The 18,473-nt window shown below is 39.8% G+C and overlaps 1 protein-coding gene and 1 long non-coding RNA gene across 7 annotated transcripts in view; one reads left to right on the top strand and one right to left on the bottom strand.

Moving 5' to 3' along the window:
* Nucleotides 1–12: 12 nt before the first annotated feature.
* LOC125327718 lies at nucleotides 13–8,932 on the bottom strand. Its single transcript, XR_007204347.1, has 3 exons — nucleotides 8,920–8,932; nucleotides 6,013–6,023; nucleotides 13–1,347 (listed from the first exon to the last, which is right to left on the bottom strand). It is a non-coding gene; the product is annotated as an uncharacterized LOC125327718 (long non-coding RNA).
* The window catches only part of DICER1 (dicer 1, ribonuclease III), a 70,302-nt gene continuing 58,469 nt past the window's right edge, over nucleotides 6,641–18,473 (top strand). For 2 of the 6 annotated variants that reach the window (XM_048307517.1, XM_048307521.1), the window contains exon 1: nucleotides 6,841–6,945. The gene's annotated coding sequence lies outside the window, so the exon portion shown is untranslated. Of the gene's footprint in view, nucleotides 6,719–6,837; nucleotides 6,946–8,219; nucleotides 8,241–17,542; nucleotides 17,737–18,473 lie in introns of those variants that run through there. The other 4 variants (XM_048307519.1, XM_048307518.1, XM_048307522.1 and 1 more) reach the window with 4 other exon arrangements.

Consider the following 18,473-nt stretch of genomic DNA (forward strand, 5'->3'; position numbering starts at 1 on the left):
TATTATTATATATTTTATCTATTTTATATATATATATATGTATTATTTTTTTCTATTTACACATTTTCGTGCCCAGAAACTAAATGCACTTTTTAGGAGAGAAGACCTTAGTAAAGACTGCAAATTCATAAAGTGCATAGTTTCCCACTTACCCAGAAAGTGACTTTTCATTTTGGAGGAAGAATCTAAACTTTTTTTCCGGTCAATAAACAAACTGATTTTTAATTTTTATAAAGATGAAGAATTACTAATTTATTAACACATAGAAATTGGCATTATAAAGGCAAGCCATGGGAAAGCTTACAAAAACAGTTGTGCTTAATTATTTACTACTCTTACAATTAGTTTATCTGGGCTGTTTCTCTGTACATGTTTAGACTTGTGGATTAGCAAATTACTAGTTGCAGTACCACTTCATATTTACTATGTACTTCTCCCTACACCTTAATTCCGTTTGCAGTATATGAGAAAAAGAAAATAAAGTACAATAGAGTTGCAATACGGTTCAGAATCAGCCCTATGATGGAGTCTCCTGAAAAATATATCTAAATTGGATAAACACAGAGAAAGAAAATGGCATATGTGAAAGGCATAGGAATGCTTCTTCTCTAAAAGCTTCATGGGTATCACGCTTTAGGACTTGTAAATATTCCTCTAATCCTTCTACAAAACCAAATTATCTCACATGCTTTCATAGTGTTTCTAGCCAGTCCTGGAGTAGCTGTACCTGCCTATTGGACCATCCTCCCCCACACCTAAGCATACATAGCAAGAGAATACTCATGGTGCTGTTGAGAATTTGGGATATTTGGGTCCAGTCCTGTTAACAAAGCAATTTCCAGAATCATAGAATGGTTTGGGCTGGAAGAGTCTTTTAAATGTCATCCAGTCTAACTCCTCTGCAATGGGCACCTCCACCAAAATCAGATTGCTCGGAGCCCTGTCCAGTCTGACCGAATGTTTACAGGGATAGGGCATCTAGCACTTTTCCTTACCAAAACTTTAAAATCTCTAAATACACTTTGGTGATTTTTTTTTTTAAATTGGGTTCTTTTTTTTTTTTTTTGACTACTGACACTATGGTTAGGAATTTGCAAGTGCACTGGGGAGGTGTAAAGTTCAAACAGGCAAGATAGGTCATCTCAGTGTGTGGAAGCAGAGTAAACTTTTACAATAGTATGAGATCCAAACTTTAGTTCAAATTCAAACATAGTAAGACAGGAACTGTTGGTTTTCTTTTAACTACTCTAGGACAAAAGTAATTCTGATAGAAACTCAAAAGTAATCTCCCTTATCCTTGCTGTGTAATCACAATTTCTTAGCTTGAAGATGATGCACATGTAGCATCTGGATCTTGGCAGCAGCAAAGACAAGCACAGGGTTCATTTCAAACAAGGAGCCCTACACAAGTATACACACTGAGTATGCACTTTGGTTGTGCAGGAGCCCGGACCTCCTAAGGATAACCTGTGGCCATCACACATATTCTTGTTGGTAGTGTAAACTGAAACCTTCATCCTCTCCTCAGTGCTCATTTTACCTGGTTGGTAAACAAAAGCCAGCTGGGGCAGGAGAACCTTCAAACTGGTGAGTGGATATAGCAAAGCCTCAGACTTGAGCTGTGATCTTTATTAAGACACCAATATACAGCAGTAATCTCTTCTTGAGTTGCTATTTCTACTGATGTTACAAGGATGATTTCCAGGAGAGCTAATTGCAGCAATTTATGAGATGCCTTCTGTGACTAAATCCATTCCTTGGTGAGACAGTACCACTGGCTTACCACAGTCCTTGCCAAACTAGACTTTATCTTGGAATATCATATAGCATATGATCAAAGCAAAATGTATAGCTCCATCTGCTGTAAATACTTTGAATTGATTATTTTTACATTTCTTTTTTATGGCTGCTCTGTACCCTGGGGAACTGATTTATCACTCTGCTGATATGTATTTTCTGCTTGTTATCAAGAATTGACATAAATATAGATTTATACATTGTCAAGTGGTATTTCTTGGTTCTCAGGCAAAAAATGAGCATTAAAAAGGGTATATCTCAAGGATATTATGAACTTCTGTTAACTGTTGTATGACAGATCTTTTTCACTGTGCCATTGCAGCTGCTTGTGAAATTGCTCCCATCTTTCAGTAAAAAAAACCCATCCGGTGAAGTCCAAGGTGACTGGAAAAAGGGAAACCTTGCACCCATTTTTAGAAAAGGATAGAAAGGAAGAGCCTTTCCCTGGTTCCCTACTGGCACAAACCTGAAAGGAAACAGTGCAGTCTCAGTTCTTCAAGGGCTGACATCACCAGTAAACCTGGGCAAAATTCTTCCTTCTTGCCGCCCATATTCAGGAGATGTTTTTAGTCACACCGAAGGCTTTTGTGATGCTCTCCTTTTTCTACTTCTGATGTATTTCTAAATTTATAGGAAAAGTAACCACGGCATCCAAAACCATTGTAGGTTTGATGGCATCAAAATAAGCCAAAAATTATTTCTAGAAGAGTTGGAAGCCAATTTTGGTTTCAAAATATTCTCTCTCTGTGAGACATTCCAGAACAGCCAATACAATTAACAAGCTCAGAGCTGAATACAAATCTTGTGGCTGAGCTGAATTTTGTTCCCCATTTTTTTTCATCCACTGGTAGCTATAGTAGGTCAAAAAGGGATTTATTTCCTAACAGAACATTTATTTTATTCCATCCTTCTTCCTTACCAGTGATTTGAATTTGTGTGCTTTCTTTAGTGATATGTCTACCTATGATAGAGACATTCTAGAGACTGTAAGTAGATGATGGAGGAGATCATCAGTCTGGAGAAACCCAAGGAAAAAGCAGGGAACTTTGCCTGGGAAATGTTGCCAAGAGAGAAAGGAGTCAGTTTCCAAACTATGTCAGCTCATATCCTCATGTCAGCAATTTAAAGAGGTTTAAAAAAAAAAAAATTACTGAAGTTTCTCTTGCACTAGGGAAAATACCCTTGGAATTACGAAGTCTGGGTCACTAAAGTGGGAAAGCAGGCCAAATTTTTTTTTTTTAAATGCATTTTAGGGTGAGACAAAGATTCATGCAACCCAACACCTTGTTATAATCTAAGCTTCAGTTTTAGAATGGAATCTGTTCAAAATAGGTTCTTTCTTTCTTCCAACTTCCTTCTCTATAATCATACCTGCAGCTTTTTCTCATAACACATTGCAGGTGTTATTATTAGCACTCTGGTCTAAAATGTTTGCAACTGTTCTTTCCTGCAGTGATTCCCAGCTATGAGCTGGAAAACCTGGTAGCCAGACTAGGGGCTTCTTGAGAGGAAAGCCTCAAGGAAAAATTTCCCAAGTGGAGTACAGAATAGACACATCTTTTCCTGGCCAGAAACTAGAATGCAACACTTGGGCACATATTTCCTCAGTAACTGCCAGCTTGTTTCAAAGTGCCTTACTGAACCAGTGGGTGACACAAGACCAGAAGACATCACGGCTGGTACCAACAGCAGGGAACAACAGAGGTCACCATTGTCTTGCAGGAAGGAGTCTCTTCAGAGTCCATTTTAGAACCTGATGGAGCCTGGTTTCCACTGGTGTGATTACAGCGTTCTGTAGCATGAACAAAGACAATTCATTGTGACAAAGTGATTTTTAATGTCAGTTTTCCTCTTTTCTGACCCAAACAGAATCTTTTTTTAATCATAGTCAACAGAAAAAAACAGAAAAGCCTCCCATCCATTTTTGATTTTTTTAAAGGGAGATAAATGCCTCTATTTTCTTGTTGTCTAACAAGTTACCCCATAGAGCAAATATCAGTATTTCTAGTACTAAAGATATGGGGAAGGCTGTTACTTGGTACATTGTTACTTACTCTTTTCCAGATTTTAATAGTTGGGCAGTGTATCCTCTTCATCCCACAGCCTGTTTGTTTTGCTTTTACGGTTGGTTGCATGTTTTTTTACCAAATTCTGAATGCCAACCAGTTTGAAATACGTGGAATTTTTCAGAGTTGCATCTCGCATTGATGAGTTCATTTTACTTTAAAAAGCTTTGTAAGGAATTTGTGAAATCAACCTAAAAGTAAATTTTTAATTTGGGCTTAAACTGTGAAGGTTAGGTCTGATTACACAAATATATGACATCAAATATCTGTTTCTTAGAATGGAGAGAGGGTACTAGGAATAAGATTGTAAGGAACAGCACAGATTTTATCCTGTACTTTTATATCAAAAACTCCTGTCAGCAGGCAGGCTCAAGGAGGAAGTAGCTGTGGAGAAAGACACCCGTTTATACAAGAAAATAACTTCCAGAATTCTCCTGGCATTTGTCTGTTTTGTTTTCTAAGTATTCTGGTTGCTTTCTCTTTGAACCTACTTGAAATGAATAAAATTCATTATTTAATCATGGCCTGCATTAGGGAGGGTTTCTTTCTGCTCTATTTTATGTTAGAAGGAATCAAGAATGCCAATTTCCTTCAGTACTTCAGCTAAAATTGGAAAAATAGATCCATATGCTCTGACAGTTCCCACTGGATAAGACTGAACAGCTGCTCCTCTTCCTCAGCTTTTGTCATGGGATATAATTATTCTTCTATCCATAAAAAAAAAAAAAAAAAAAAAAAAAAAAAAACAACAAAAAAAAAACCCAAAAAAAACCAGAAGGATGCCCTTTCAATCCTATATAAAAATACCTAGTACTGTAACATTTAACAGCATAATGGCAGTCATTACAGAAGATGTGCTCTAAACAGGAACAGTGGTTTGTGCCAAGAAAATACTTAATTTGGTAATACCCCAGGCCTCTGTATCACTTTGAATCTGAAGTAATTTTACTCAGGTTGTTTTAAATGAACCTTAGGAGTGCTCCAGTGAGCTTTATCTTTTCATACTGGTTTTGTAGGCACAGTTGTGTTACCATGGCAAGTCCCTGGTAGAGAGCAGATGGAATGAGGGAGGTTGCACCTCCAGTGACAGATCTTCCATTGAAAACACACTGCCTTCAGCACAACTTGCAATGGCAGTGGGTGGCCAGAAGTGACATTGCATTCATGGTCATCTTTATTAGGCAACAAGGCCGATCACCATCCAGTCCTTGTTGCAACCACATGCGCTCATAGGAGACTCTCACTGGGTCCCCTGATTTAACACAAACATAACTCATTGTTCACCTCTGGTTTAAGGGTTTTGGCGGTGGCAAAACCTTACGCTATACCCACTGCTTAATCCCAGACATTTCAAAGCACTTTTGAAAAGACTTGGTACTTCTTAGTTCTGGTGCTGCAGGTGGTTCCAGCCACTCCGTCTCGTGAGGAGAACTCAAACAGCCAGCTGTGGTGGTCAGCAACCCAAGTTTAGTACATAACTTCAGTCACGGTGAGAACCCATGAGTCCTTTGTTCTGATGTTTGCATGTTTTCCCCTGATTGGTTAATGTTTCCCCACCCTGTTTATGTATGAAGTTATGTATATTCATATTCCTTGTTTAATATGTATCAGTTCTAGAAAGTTCTTTGTTCCTTGACGCCCCATTGGATCCTTCCCTAAGTCACTCCTATGTGTTGTTCCCATTGGTTCCCTTGCTGTCAACCCCACCTGCTTGTCTCTATCCCATTGGCTGAGATCCCTTTCCCCGCCTATTCTGTACCCAGTATAAAACCCCTGGACCCTCTTATATATTTGGCTCTTTGTCCTTCTCTTTCTTTGGGGTGTTCTTGTGTGGAACACATATGGAGAGTCTCCTTTCTTCTTTGCTTTTGTGCCTTCATTCCAGCAACAAGAGGAAAGCTCCTTTGGGTGAGGAGCTTTACCCCTTCGTTTTGCGTGTTGCAGTGGGGATTGCCGCCTTCTAGAGGCATTGTAGCTGTGACCTCCAGGCTTCCTTTTGTCGGCACGTGAGGGGTAAACCCCCTTCAGCTTTCTCTCAGCTGCTAAAAAACCCTCAACTAGTAACATCTACTCAATCAATGGAGTGTTGCCAAGATACTGGAGTGAGACCAGTGGTCCAACCAGTCAACAATCTGCCTCATGCAATGACAGAAAGAGATGCTGCTTTGGGAGCCTACATAACCCAAGCACCTGCAGCTCTCTTTTCTTCTTCCACTTTCTGGGCCCTGCAGCAGTAAGGGCTGGAGGCTCCCCGGTGGAAAAGGACCACATTGCCTGTGTCAGGAAGGTGACTTCTGATGGAAATGGCTACCTGTGTGTGTGAAAAGGTGAGATTTTGTTACACAGTCATGAGACAGCTCACTGCTGCTCTATCCAGACATGGCCAAAAGGGATCACCTTTTTCCCCGAGGGCATGCCGTGCGATAGAATAACCGCATTCCCTCAGATCCGTCTCTCCACGACCAGCCCTGCCTCAGTGGCACAAGAAGCGAACGCCCGGGCCTCGGCCCCCGTCCCAAGATGGCGGCCGCCGCCCCCGCCTCAGCGCCGCCGCGCGCCCCCCGCCTCAGCGCGCGAGACCCGCCCGCGGGGCACGGCCGAGCGCTCGGCAGCGCTCTGGCGGGGGAGGAGAGCGCGCGCGCACGCACGTGAGCGCCCGGAGCGCCCGGCGGCTCGCCGGCAGTCGCTGTATCCCGCCGTCCCATTGGCTGCCTCGCGACCTTTCACCTTTTACCCGGCTCCGGCCGCCAATCGCCTGCTTCCTCTCATAGCGTGGGGGATGCGAAGCGTGCGGACTGCGCAGGGCGGAATTCTCGGAGCCGGGTTGCGCCGTGGGCGCTGGGCGGCCCCCGTTGGTACGGGCGGGAGGGGCGGGGGCGGCGCTCTGTTTGCGTAGCGCCGGCCGTAGCGCAGGGGCAAGGGAGGGAGGGGGAGGCCGTCCCGGGCCCAGGTGAATGGAGGGTCCTGACAGCTGCGGGGACTGAGGCAGCGGCGGCGGGGAAATGGCGGCGGCGGCGGCGGGAGCACAATGAGACGCGGCCTGTAGTGGGGGGAAGCGCCGGGCTGGGTCCGGTCCGAGCAGGTAGGAGATGGCGCCCCGGGAGCTGCATAGCGGCCGAGCGCGGGTGTGTCGCGCCCGCCGGCCGCAGCTCCCGCGGCCCCGGCGCCGCCGCCAGCGGGGTGGGATGGCGGCGGTCCGTTCCTCCTTCTCGGGGCCCGGGCAGCGCTGCCCCGCCTCCACCCCAGCGGCTCCCAGCACCGACGCCCGGGCCCTGGGATCGGCCTGAGCAGCTCCCGGCGCCGGCGGGGCCCGCACGGCTGGGCCGCGCTGCGGGCCCGCTCGGCTTTGTCTGTGAGCGGCGCCCCCCGGGCAGCCGCGCCGGAGCCTCCCGGGAGCTCTGGGGCCCTCCCGCTGTGTCCTCAGGGGCCCGGGAAAAGCAGTGGCGGGTAGTAAAGGAGTTTATACACAGCAGTGCTGATGTTAAGGGCGATATAAGAATGTGTTGGCTCTCCTCTTTGCTTCCTTTCCATCCTTTCCCAGGGTAAATGAAGGCAGTGTGATTAAGGCAGACCTTGTGGTGTGTGAATGTGCGTTGAAAAACGAAAAAGACATATGTTTTTGCACAGGACTTTGTTGCTGTGTTAGGTAATATAGAAAAAGCCCGCATGAGTAGAAAATGGGGAATGATACTGACATCTGACCAAAAAAAATGGGTGGGTTTTTTTGGGGTGTATTCTGCTTAATCAGAAATTTAGTGTTTAAAAAAAGTGACTCTCAAAGTGAGTTGTGAATCTCAGTTAAGTGCTAACAGTCCGGAGGATGTTTGGCACTTCAGATCAGCTTTGAGTATTTTTGATGTTAAGATTTTGGTCTTCAGGTTATGTGGTGGGCTCAGGTGGTGAAAGTGTAGGCTAGAAGATTGTTTTTCATTTTCTTTCCGTGAACGTGGTAATCTACAGTTAACTTTGTAGACACTTAGTTTGGCCCGTTTTACTGTGTTTTATGTGTTTTCTTTAAATAAGCCACTCTGGGTGCTCTGTTGAAATGCTGACTGCACATATATGTTCCGTAGGTGGGGTGGTGCTTGTTCTAGCAAGTTCATACAGACACTAACTGAAATTAATTTGATAGTTATTCTCCTAAGTGCCTCTGTTAAGAGAGTTTTTCCTATTGTCTATCCCCACATTGTGGTCTGTGAGCTTTGAAGATGCTGCTAGAAGTTTTCAGCTGGAAGTGCTTTTTTTATGTGTTTAATAATTGGATTGTTACTTTCTTAATTGATAGGATTAAAAAATAGTTATCAGAAATGCTGACCCTGAATTAGCTACTGCTGTTCTTCAAAGCATCCTGATGATACAGTTGTGTGAAAGTGGCAGGTCAGCACTTGGCAGACACAAAATTATTAATACAAGAATTAATAATTACTTGAGAAGGAAATGGCATCAATATGTCATTGTATAAATCCGTTCTCAGTCTATATGTTTAATACTAAATGCAGTTTGGGTATTTTCCCTTTATCTCTCTTCTACTTTTGAAAGGTTGTATTAGGCTAAGGGAGATGTAGATTGAAAACTGGCTGGGGCTTTTCACATGAGGAAGGACATGCCAGTGAAGGGATAACAAACATCACAAAGAGAGTCATGAAGAAAGTAGAAGAGGGAAGTGTTGATTGTTTGCTTGGTTCTCCTGTTTTTGAAAGATTTCTGTATCTTACAGACTGAAAACAAATGCGGTACCCCTTTACACTGTGTGTAACTGAAAGACGTGGTGTACCAGCCTATTGGCAATGCCAGAAGCTTGCAGGAAGGTTGAAACAATTAATTTGTAGTGAAAATCATCCGAGGCTATAAAAACAAGAGTGTCTTTTCAGTCTTGGCAAACATCAAGGTGGCTGGTCTGTGGAAGGTGCTCCTGCCTGCCCTGCAATTTTACAGCTCCATACATGTTCTCCACTGGTTGCTGGTAGGGGGAAGCCAACCAAACTATTTTGTCTGTTATATTACACTAATGTTTTTCTAGAAGATACACTTTTTTTCCCTTTTTCTTTAGAAATACCTTGATCCATCTGTAGCATACAAGAAGAAAAAAGCAAAACCTGCAGTTCAAAAAAATAGTGTATTTTCATGGGGCTTTTTATGTAGTCCACAGATGTTTCTCCTTTCCCACCTCAAAAATGTGTTTAGTACTTTGCCACTTTTTCAGCAAAGTGTATGGAATTGCTTCAGCACAGGTACTCAGAGTCTGAGTATCACTGCTTGACCCATGTTGGCTTTCAGTATGAACTGACTAAATGTGCATTGATCTGTACTGAATGCAAACTACTGGCAAAACTAAACGAAAACACATACATTCTTAAAAGAGCAAGGAGTTACTTATTAAAATGGATAAAGGAGCTGAAATAGTCTGATTTCTCTTTAGATAAGCTCGAGAATGTAAGTGAGAGCAAGAGTTCAGGAAGATTTTGAAAAGGATTCTAGGGCTTTAGGGATGATGAGCGTTACAGTAAGTGCTAAGACTACAGACAGGATTTTTATTTTGGGGTGTAGATTAGTCTGTTGATACTGAATTGGTTTTTGCCTTTTTGCTTTTATATATTCTCTATATTCTTTACATCTATATTTGTAGCACTGTAGCCTATTACTGTATTTGTAGCTAGCATTTTACCTACTCTATTAGACAGAAAGACAAAATAAATTCCCCAGCAGCTCTAAGGTCTTGGGCTCCAAGGTTAGGTTCTCCAGGAACTGAGGTTAAAATGACTTCGTGAGACACATTTTCATAGACAAAGTTTAGTTCCTGTCTAAGGGAGGGTTTCCAGAAAAGGGTAGTACTGGGGGGAATTACCTTATCCCCTATGTATCTAATTGGGGATTCTTGTCAGTTATGCTAATTTGCTAAATATATAAAAATTGTATCTGCTTTATGTTACATGTGCATCTTCATGTCTTTTCAGCATGTTGTGCACCATAAGGATCCTAGTAAAGGTAACCCCTTTTTATCAACTTACTGTGTCTGGCTCGTGATTTTAGGGCCAGTAAAAAGGCATCACTATCAGGCAGCAGGTAGAGCTTCAGAACATTCTGAGATGGGTTGTTCTGTTGTTCCATAATTCTCTCTGACCTTTTTTCCCCTCTCATGTAGGTAATACAAACTAGGGAGTATACTGAGCCTGATAGATCATTGATGGAACAGTCCTAATGCCTGACTGTGTAACCACTGGCCATCTCTATCCCATCACCTTCATGTGTTCAAGTAATTTCTTCAGACTGATAGCAGAATTTTGATTTCATTTATATATTTTTTTAGGAAGTGCTACTTTTAAAGAAAGTAAAAGCATAATTATAGTGTTGTGTATAACAGGAGCTTCTATAAAATGTGTGCAATGTGCTTTTAGAATGCTATATCCTGAAGGCTAAGAATAGCTGGAGTAGATCAGAAAGCATGATTTTGCTTTACACTTCCCAGACATCTTTTTTTCATCCTTTAGCCTTTTGTGACTACCATATGTATTGTGATAAACCAGAAGAGAAGAAACCTGATATATAGTAAAAACTAAAAGTTAATTTTTTAGCTGAAGTTAGTCTTCGTTGGCATTTCAAGTTTCGGTGTTCAAACTGTGTTAATTGGGGTATGGTGGCTTTAGGACTGTTACTAAAATAAACATTATAGAAGACTTAATCTAGAGAGCAAAGCAGAGCCCACTTTAGTGTGCGCCATGATATTATATTAGGTCAACTCTTGGTTTTGATAGTTCTTGCATGCCTTATTTAGTGACATCATAGTTTTACAAGTTTGCGTGCTGAGCAATATATCTGGAATTCCCTTGTTATTTCTGCTCTGTTTGTGGACTACATTAGTTAAATCAGTTTTCCATTATATTTGTCGCCTTCAAAATCATACAGTCAAGAAGCGGAGAACTGAAACTTATGTCAAGGAATTTACTTGTAGGGTTGCATAGCTGCAGGTGTTGAAAGGTCCTTCTCTGGTGGGAAGGAGAAGAAAGAGCAATATTGTCCACCTTCTGTCATAAATACACCTAGATCCAAGAGACTTCAGTACTGCTTGTTGTGGCCCTTCCTTTAAGTGCAGTACACTTGCCAGTCTGAGATCTGTGTTGTGGTTGGCACAGCTGTTACTACTGTGCCTCTTCTTACCAAGGCAAAAAAATCAAAAGTATTCTCTCTTGATCTTTACTAATGATAGTAGAAAACCTTGGTTTACTGTGCTTTCTTCTCTTTATGTCACTCAGTGGCTCAGTACTTCTGTGATGTAAGCTGGCATGATCAGTTTCCGCCCATGTTTTAAATAGTCTGTTATTCTTCATAAAGGATCAGTTCCTTTGGGTTCATTGAATGAGCATGAGAGATCTGAGAAGCAGCAGGGTGGCTACTGACTTGAAGGACAGGTTGACCTGGAAACAGAGGTGGTCAGTTTCAGACTGTTTTATCTGGCCTTGGCATTTTTTTGTTTGTTTTAAATATCAATATCCTTGTGTTTTTTCATTTGTGCAAATATACATACGCACAAAAAAACCCCTGGCCCCAAACCCATGTTTGAACCAGACCCTTATTGCTAGTTATTAAAATCTGGTTTCCAGTGTGTGTCTCCTCTTTTGGACTCTGATTCTTGATAATTTGTCAAGCCGTGTAGCAGCCTTTTCCTCAGCTGAGATGTTAATAAGTAGCTGGGTAGTAGTGAAGAAATTGGTCTTGAAAATAGGAATTTAGGAATTATTTTTTTAATCTTTTATTTTTGAAAACTGAATTGGAGTTTTAGACCTGCCTACTGATTGCATAAATCTCCTTTCCTTAGGAAGTGAGGTAAATACATTTTGCTTTTTAAAGTTAATTTGTTTGACTCCATTGAGGTGATTTGGCTATGCAAGCATGTCTGGGCTGGCTACCTTTGCAATTCATGTTTCTCTTTTGTTTGTGAAGTCTGCTTTGTTTCTGATCTAGATCAAGTTTCTTACAGCTTTCCTTGAACTGTTACTGGCCTTTTTCGATGTTTTTGCTCTATAATTTTTGTTCAAGCAGAAATGAAAAAGGCTTAGCTATCTAAAGGTGAAGTTGCCTTGTAGTTCGTAGTAAAAACTTCTAGTGGTGATCTGAATTGTAGACAACATTCAAACCATAGAAGACCTAACTTCTCCCACTGAGTTTTGGCGAGTTAATTTAGGTATTTTCGTTTTCACCCCCTCTTTTGAGTTTAACTGTCAAGTGCATAAATAAAAGAAATTTTTTTGATGTTTGTATTCTGCATACCTTAAAACATTTAAATGTATTTAATCTGACTTATTAACTGGGATTTTATGAATTCGTAATATTAATTGATAGTATTTCTTCTTTATTCAGGATATTAGTGTCTGGGATCAATCTCAAGCAAGGCTTTTAATTCCTCACTGAAGCTGTGTATTTCTAAGCAGGCAAACCTGTGCTTTGCTGTACCTTCATGATCAATGGCTACTAGGCTTTTTGTTTTTGGAAGAAGACATAAAATGAGAGTGCTTACAATACAAGCAAAAGCTCTGGTCAGTCAGTTTTTTTTAGTGACCTGCAACCTTTGGCCATCTTTCAACTTAAGTTAAATGCCTATATTGTCAGCTTGCTATGTAAAGTTGTTAAGAAGGGATATGAGCTCTGTTAAAATTTTTTGGGGGGGAAAAAAGAATCAATGCTCCTCCCTTCTCCCCCAGCTACTGAAGATAATTTTTCATGGTTTTTGCTGTCTAACATAGTCCTATCTCAATGACCTCCAAGACTGCAGAAACCAAATTACTGTTGGAGATGGATAATGAGCATAAAAAGTACACTCCTTCTTAAAACAAACAAAAAAAGCAAACAAACACACATTTATACCTCTGCTGCATGTTCTTTGAGTCCCCAGGAAGATGTGTGTGTTTTTGTCATTTATTCTTCTTGCTGCTTATGCTTTCCTGTTTCTGTGAGACAAAATAAGAGGAAAATTGGAATATTAATATTTTCTACCAGTGTAATGAACAGAGTCAGCATGAATGGCAGAGACTGTAAGGGGAAGTGACAGAAGCACGTTATTGAGAGCCATGGGATTATCCTTGTATCTTTTTCATTATTTTTACAGTTATTGTCAGCAAGGTCTCATGGACTGCCTTACAATTTTTTACAACTTGTAAAAAAAGTGTGTGGGGAAAGTTTCTCCTTTCTTTGTTATTTCTAAAGAATATTGAACTCTATCAGCATTGGCCTCGAGAGTTCACTGATGCTAAAGAAAGATAGCAAGCTGTAAATGATACGGAAACAAGAAGCTGTCTATATACTTTCAGAGATTATAAATCAAAAAATAAAGAAACATATATCCAAGTATTTCTGGAAATGTATACCCAGTATGTCCATACGTTTATATGCTGAATAGATCAGTTGATTTGTTTACTGTGTAATCACAAGGGCTATGAGTTAATGAAATCTTCAACTACAGAAGTGTGGCTATACCACCTACTGAGTGATATGAGAGCAATGAGTTTGAGGCATGATGGGTGATGAAGCTCTGGAAGAGGAAGTGTGTAGGTTTTAGGAAGGTAATGCATTTTTATCTTCAAGTATTTAATTGAAAAAAGGATTGGAAGAATGCCAAAAACATCTATGAGCTCCCTGGGTTTTTGAAAGACATGATCAACTTCCAGGAGATGAGCAATTTTCCCTATTGTAATCCTTGCATAGTTAATGCTTTGCTGTGTTGAAGTCGAGAAGTTAAACCTGCCTTGATTAATAGTAAATTGTCTGGAAAATGGTCTTCTAAAGACTATGTGTTGCCTAAACTGAACACAGGATGAGTTTTTAGTGATAAAATTCATGATTTGTTAAAACTCTCTACTGACCAGTTATAGTTGCAGCTGATGAGGGTCTGCAAGGAATTATTGGATGATTTTAGGGCATGTAGTGACTTGCATAATGATGAAGCAGGTGCTGATTTCTGGCAGGCATTGTGAGTAGTATGCCAGTAATGCTACTAATGTATACATTGTCAGCTATTAAGAGTTGTTAAAACCTTATATCGGTTCATCCGGTTACTGCTGTCTGGTACCTCTAGGTGTTTCCTCTGGCACCTTTCAAATAGGTTTGTGCTACACAGCAAGAAGTTTTGGGTTTGGAATTTTTAGATTTATTGTTCTTAGTGTAACACAGTTCAGCAACAGTTGGCAATAGAGAAGAGAGGCTGGTGTCTGATTTTAAATGTCACAGTCAAAAACCTGTTGAATCCAATTTCCTTGACCTAGGCAAGTTTTCTATTGGTTCAGCAAAGTAGTTCATATGGATCAGAGGAGTATTAGAGCTGCCATGAGGAGATGGTTGTCCTCCACTTTGACAGCCACTTGAATGCCATCTAAAATGCCTGTCAAACTAGAGCCCAAGATACAGCCTAAGCTCCTCAGCTGCCAAACAGGAAAAAAGTTTTACTGTTTCGAGAGCACCTCTATGATCATGTGCCCCCTAATTAGAATGCAAAATTTTAAATTATCTAAAGTTTTCTAATTTTTGTCTTTTTAATTAACTCTTTTGACAGTATCATAATGTTAATTAAAAATACTCCTGGCCTTAAGTATTGGCTACTACTTCATATGAAAATTACACATACCCTCAATATTACACAATATTCCTAAAGTATGCGTGTAAACTGAAATTTGTAAACACTGTGTACCCTTTAAGTCCAACAGGATACAACAGTTTAGCTCACACTGGGAACTGCTCAACTCATAACATTGAAAAGAACATTGTTTAAGTTTTGGATATTTTTGCTTAAAAATCCAATATATGCATGTATGATACATGTACCATAGTTGCATGGAATCACCATTCAATTACATATTTTTACAAAAACCGCAGTCAATTTTAACCATAAAATTGAGTTTAGTCTATGAAAAAAAGAAACCAAAAAACAAAAACCAAAACCAACCAAGTTGGAAAACTTGTATAGCCTAAGCCTACCCCTAGTTCTACTCTCAAGGCAATTTTTGGGGTGGAGAGGAACTTCTTACTCAAGTTGGGGGGGAAAAAACCAAACAAGAAAGTTCTCCTGATCTGCAAAAGTAACCTACCTTTGTCAACTACTCCAGCTTGTTACTTTTGAACTTCCCACATAATTATATAGCAAATTCTGCTCTGGGTAGTGTGGAGTCCTGAAGCCGTGATTTCAAATGAGTGATTACAAATCTCTGCCAGGTTCATGGTAAACAAACTAGCGAGTTGTTTAGTTTTGTTTGGGGGCAATGGTGGTTGGTTTTAGGGGTTTTGTTTGGTTTTTTAAATCAGGACAATGATTCCCCCCCTTCCTTCACTAAAATGGAAACACTGAGCTTTGAAGAGCTTTTAAAGCTAATCAAATTATACCCTAGAACTTGAACATATCATTACAAAAAAACCTCATCCCACCATTTTCATAAGAATGGAAAGCTGGATAGAGGAAAACACTCTTTTAATAAAATTTAATAACTTAAAGTTATTAAGTCATTGATTTGTATCTAATTATATTAGTGTCTTGGAACATATAATCACTACATTTGAGGCAAAATGGAAAATAAGTCCCAGAATTTTAAGCAGTTTCTTTTACAGATTCCTAATTATGGAGTCACAACTACAAATTACCACTGGGTAAAAATGAGAGGTTTTAAACTAGGCGTAACTTCAGATCTGAATTTTCCAAGCTAATAGCTAGTCTAAGTGTTCCATCGTGATTACTGCACTGACTGCAGTTACTTTTATTAAAAAGTTGTTCACATCTCAGAAATACTTACTGAAGAAGTGTTGGTAAATCCAACTGTTTTTTAATTTAATTTTTGTAGCATGATGTTCCCCTGACTTTGGTTCCTATCCTGGGTTTACCACAGATGATTTTTGTACACAAACCCACAAAACTACTGTCACAACACACCTGTTTATAACAGCAGCTATTAACAAAAAGCAAGCAAGTACAAAATCGAGAAAAACATGATACAGTTATTTCAATTAACAGGTGAGAAGTAGTGTTTTGGGATTAGTTTTCATGAGACTATAGATCCAATCTGATGAAAACCTAGTGTTCAGTGAAGCAACCCCACTGTCACTGCTCCTTCCGTTCTCTAACAGCTTTGACACTTGTCTGACTCTGGGAGAAAAATAGTTCAGGACAATATAACCATTAATTCTTGTGTGTACAGCTGTGCCATATTAAATGCGTGGTAAGCTGTGATCAGGAAGCCTTTTTATACAGTGTTTTGTCTTGCTGCTGAGTGAAAATGAAAGAAGAGTGATAAAATGAAAAAAATCTCTCCTGTGCTTTGTTTACATCAGAAATGTATTTCTTCTCTGATTGTTTTAGAAAAATTTGACTGTACAACCAGCTACAGATTTTTATAAACATGTTTTAGAAAGCTGAAGTGAAATACTGATCTGGTAAAATGATGGGATGTAAAACCTCTGCATATGCCATGTGCTTAATCCTACTAAAAGAGGAGTAATAAGGTCACTCTTCTCAGTGACAGTTTGCTCACAAGGGTTTAACGCACTTTTCCTTTTCAATGTACTTCATTGCTTTAGTTGATTAGTCTCAGTTTCTCTAACGTCTTGTCTGTGCAACAAGGTCAAACTTATTAACTTAAAAATTATATACCTTTAAAATTTCATTTCAAAACTACTTTTCTATTACAAGTGTTAGAGACCTAGAGGGTTTTTTTTGTTGTTTAGTGCTTTGAGGTTTTTTTACCGGTTTTAGTATGTATTTGAAGTAGCTTGAATTGCAAATTAAGAAATTATGAAAATGGTAATTTTCTTAAAATCATTAGCTGAAGAGAAGTAAGAGATTTTCTGTTCAGGGTTGAGAAAGCAGTGCTGAGGAAGAAGAGGGAAATCTCCATTGAAAGTTAGGCATCTAATCTGCTTAAATCATTCTGGAAGTCATCAATTATCTGCCTCTTTAGACATCTTAATGCATCTGTGTATGCCTACTCAAATAAGCTGCTCATTAGCTGATGAAAGCAAATGATTAGTCAGTGAAATTCAAAGTCAGTTGTATTTAAATATTTATTCTGAGTAATTTAAAGTTTTATTTATTACTATAAATGTAATATATGTTTGCATTAATTGAGTTATGCATTCTTTTCAAATATACCATAGTATGCAGGGGGAAAGTTGTTCTATATAATTCAGTACAATAATTAATAAGGTAAATAGTGTGATTACTTGAATGTTAATGGCTGCGATGCTATTCTCCTAATTAGTCAGATGCCTAGGTTGTGAAATCAACCTAAATGATATCGATGTGGATGCACTAGTTTCTAAGGAAAACTATAAAAACAATGTAACTTCCTAACTAATAGGGTAGTTATGTAGGAACCTTAGATGTAAGCCTTCCCAGTATAAATCTGGGATGTTTACCGGTAGAAATCAAAATTAGGGATGTTAATGCCTCTGGTTTAATTTGACTTGCTGTATTGGCATGTTAATGGTGGAATATTTTACTTTAAAATGCTTGATTATTACCCTGTTCATAAACAAAATTATTTGGTATCTAAAGACTTTTAGTAAGGTTTGGGGGTTTTTTTGTATTTTTGTTTTGTTTTTTTTTTTATCTGAAATATCTCTGCTTTTCCAAATCTTTGATTGCATTCACGTCTTTTCTGGTTTGCTGCTAGAAACTTGCTTCTTCCCTTTAATTGTCTCATAACTAGATTGAGTTCCCAGTGATGCTCCCGGTGCCTCTTCTGATCCAGCCTGTCTGACTGGGTGTTCATTACAGCTGCCCTTCACTTCTGTGCTGCTTCATGGATGTCTTCAGAGAGTCTGGGTTTGATTGACCTCTGAAGAAACACAGTCTGACCTACTGGCATTGGTCATCTGCACGGTACTGTGAGAATAAATGAGGGTAAGAAAGTACTCTAAATCCAGTGCTCATCATTAAGTGAAAGAATTGAAGTGTGTGTAGAGCTGCCCAGACTCTGCACACACTTCAGAGCTGCCCAGACTCTGGAGGAATGATACAGTAATAACTGCGAGAGATTGTATGTGAGTTCGAGTTTTGTTTCCCACATTCAGAATGGTGGAGGTGTGTTCTGCTGCTTATCTCATTCTCCTGTTATTGCCAAGTCGTCCCTTGTCAGTCACCAGGAATGTACCTGCCAGGCTGTTACTGTTTTCTTTTGGTAAGTCTTAATGTATCCAAAGTGGAAGCTGAGCACAGCAGAAAGGGGAGGTAGTCCAGACTCTGCCAATGCAGCTGCCAGTCAGCCTCACAGAATTTGGCTGCATTTTTTTTCTGAAAATTGAGAACTATTGAATTAAGAAAACACCTCAGAGTTTTTGCTCATAGTTGCTTGATGTTGGCTACTTAATGTTGCTGCAATCAAGCTACTATACTTTTTGTAATTAGATGATAACAGGGATAATAATTGGTGGTTTGGCAATGTTGATGCAAACTACAACTAACGTGGTAAGAACATGACAATTCTTTCTTTTGCTTTGTATTTTTTATCTTTTAATAACCAAGATTAGTGGAGCTGGTAATCTCTGATAAAGCAAAATCTGCTGTGTTGTTTTTAGACAAGAGTCTCTACTCAAACTTGTATGTGTGTGTTCTGCTCTGAAAATGCAGTTCACAACTGA

The sequence above is a fragment of the Corvus hawaiiensis genome, chromosome 6, assembly GCF_020740725.1.
Source record: "Corvus hawaiiensis isolate bCorHaw1 chromosome 6, bCorHaw1.pri.cur, whole genome shotgun sequence".
Lineage (NCBI taxonomy): Eukaryota > Metazoa > Chordata > Aves > Passeriformes > Corvidae > Corvus > Corvus hawaiiensis.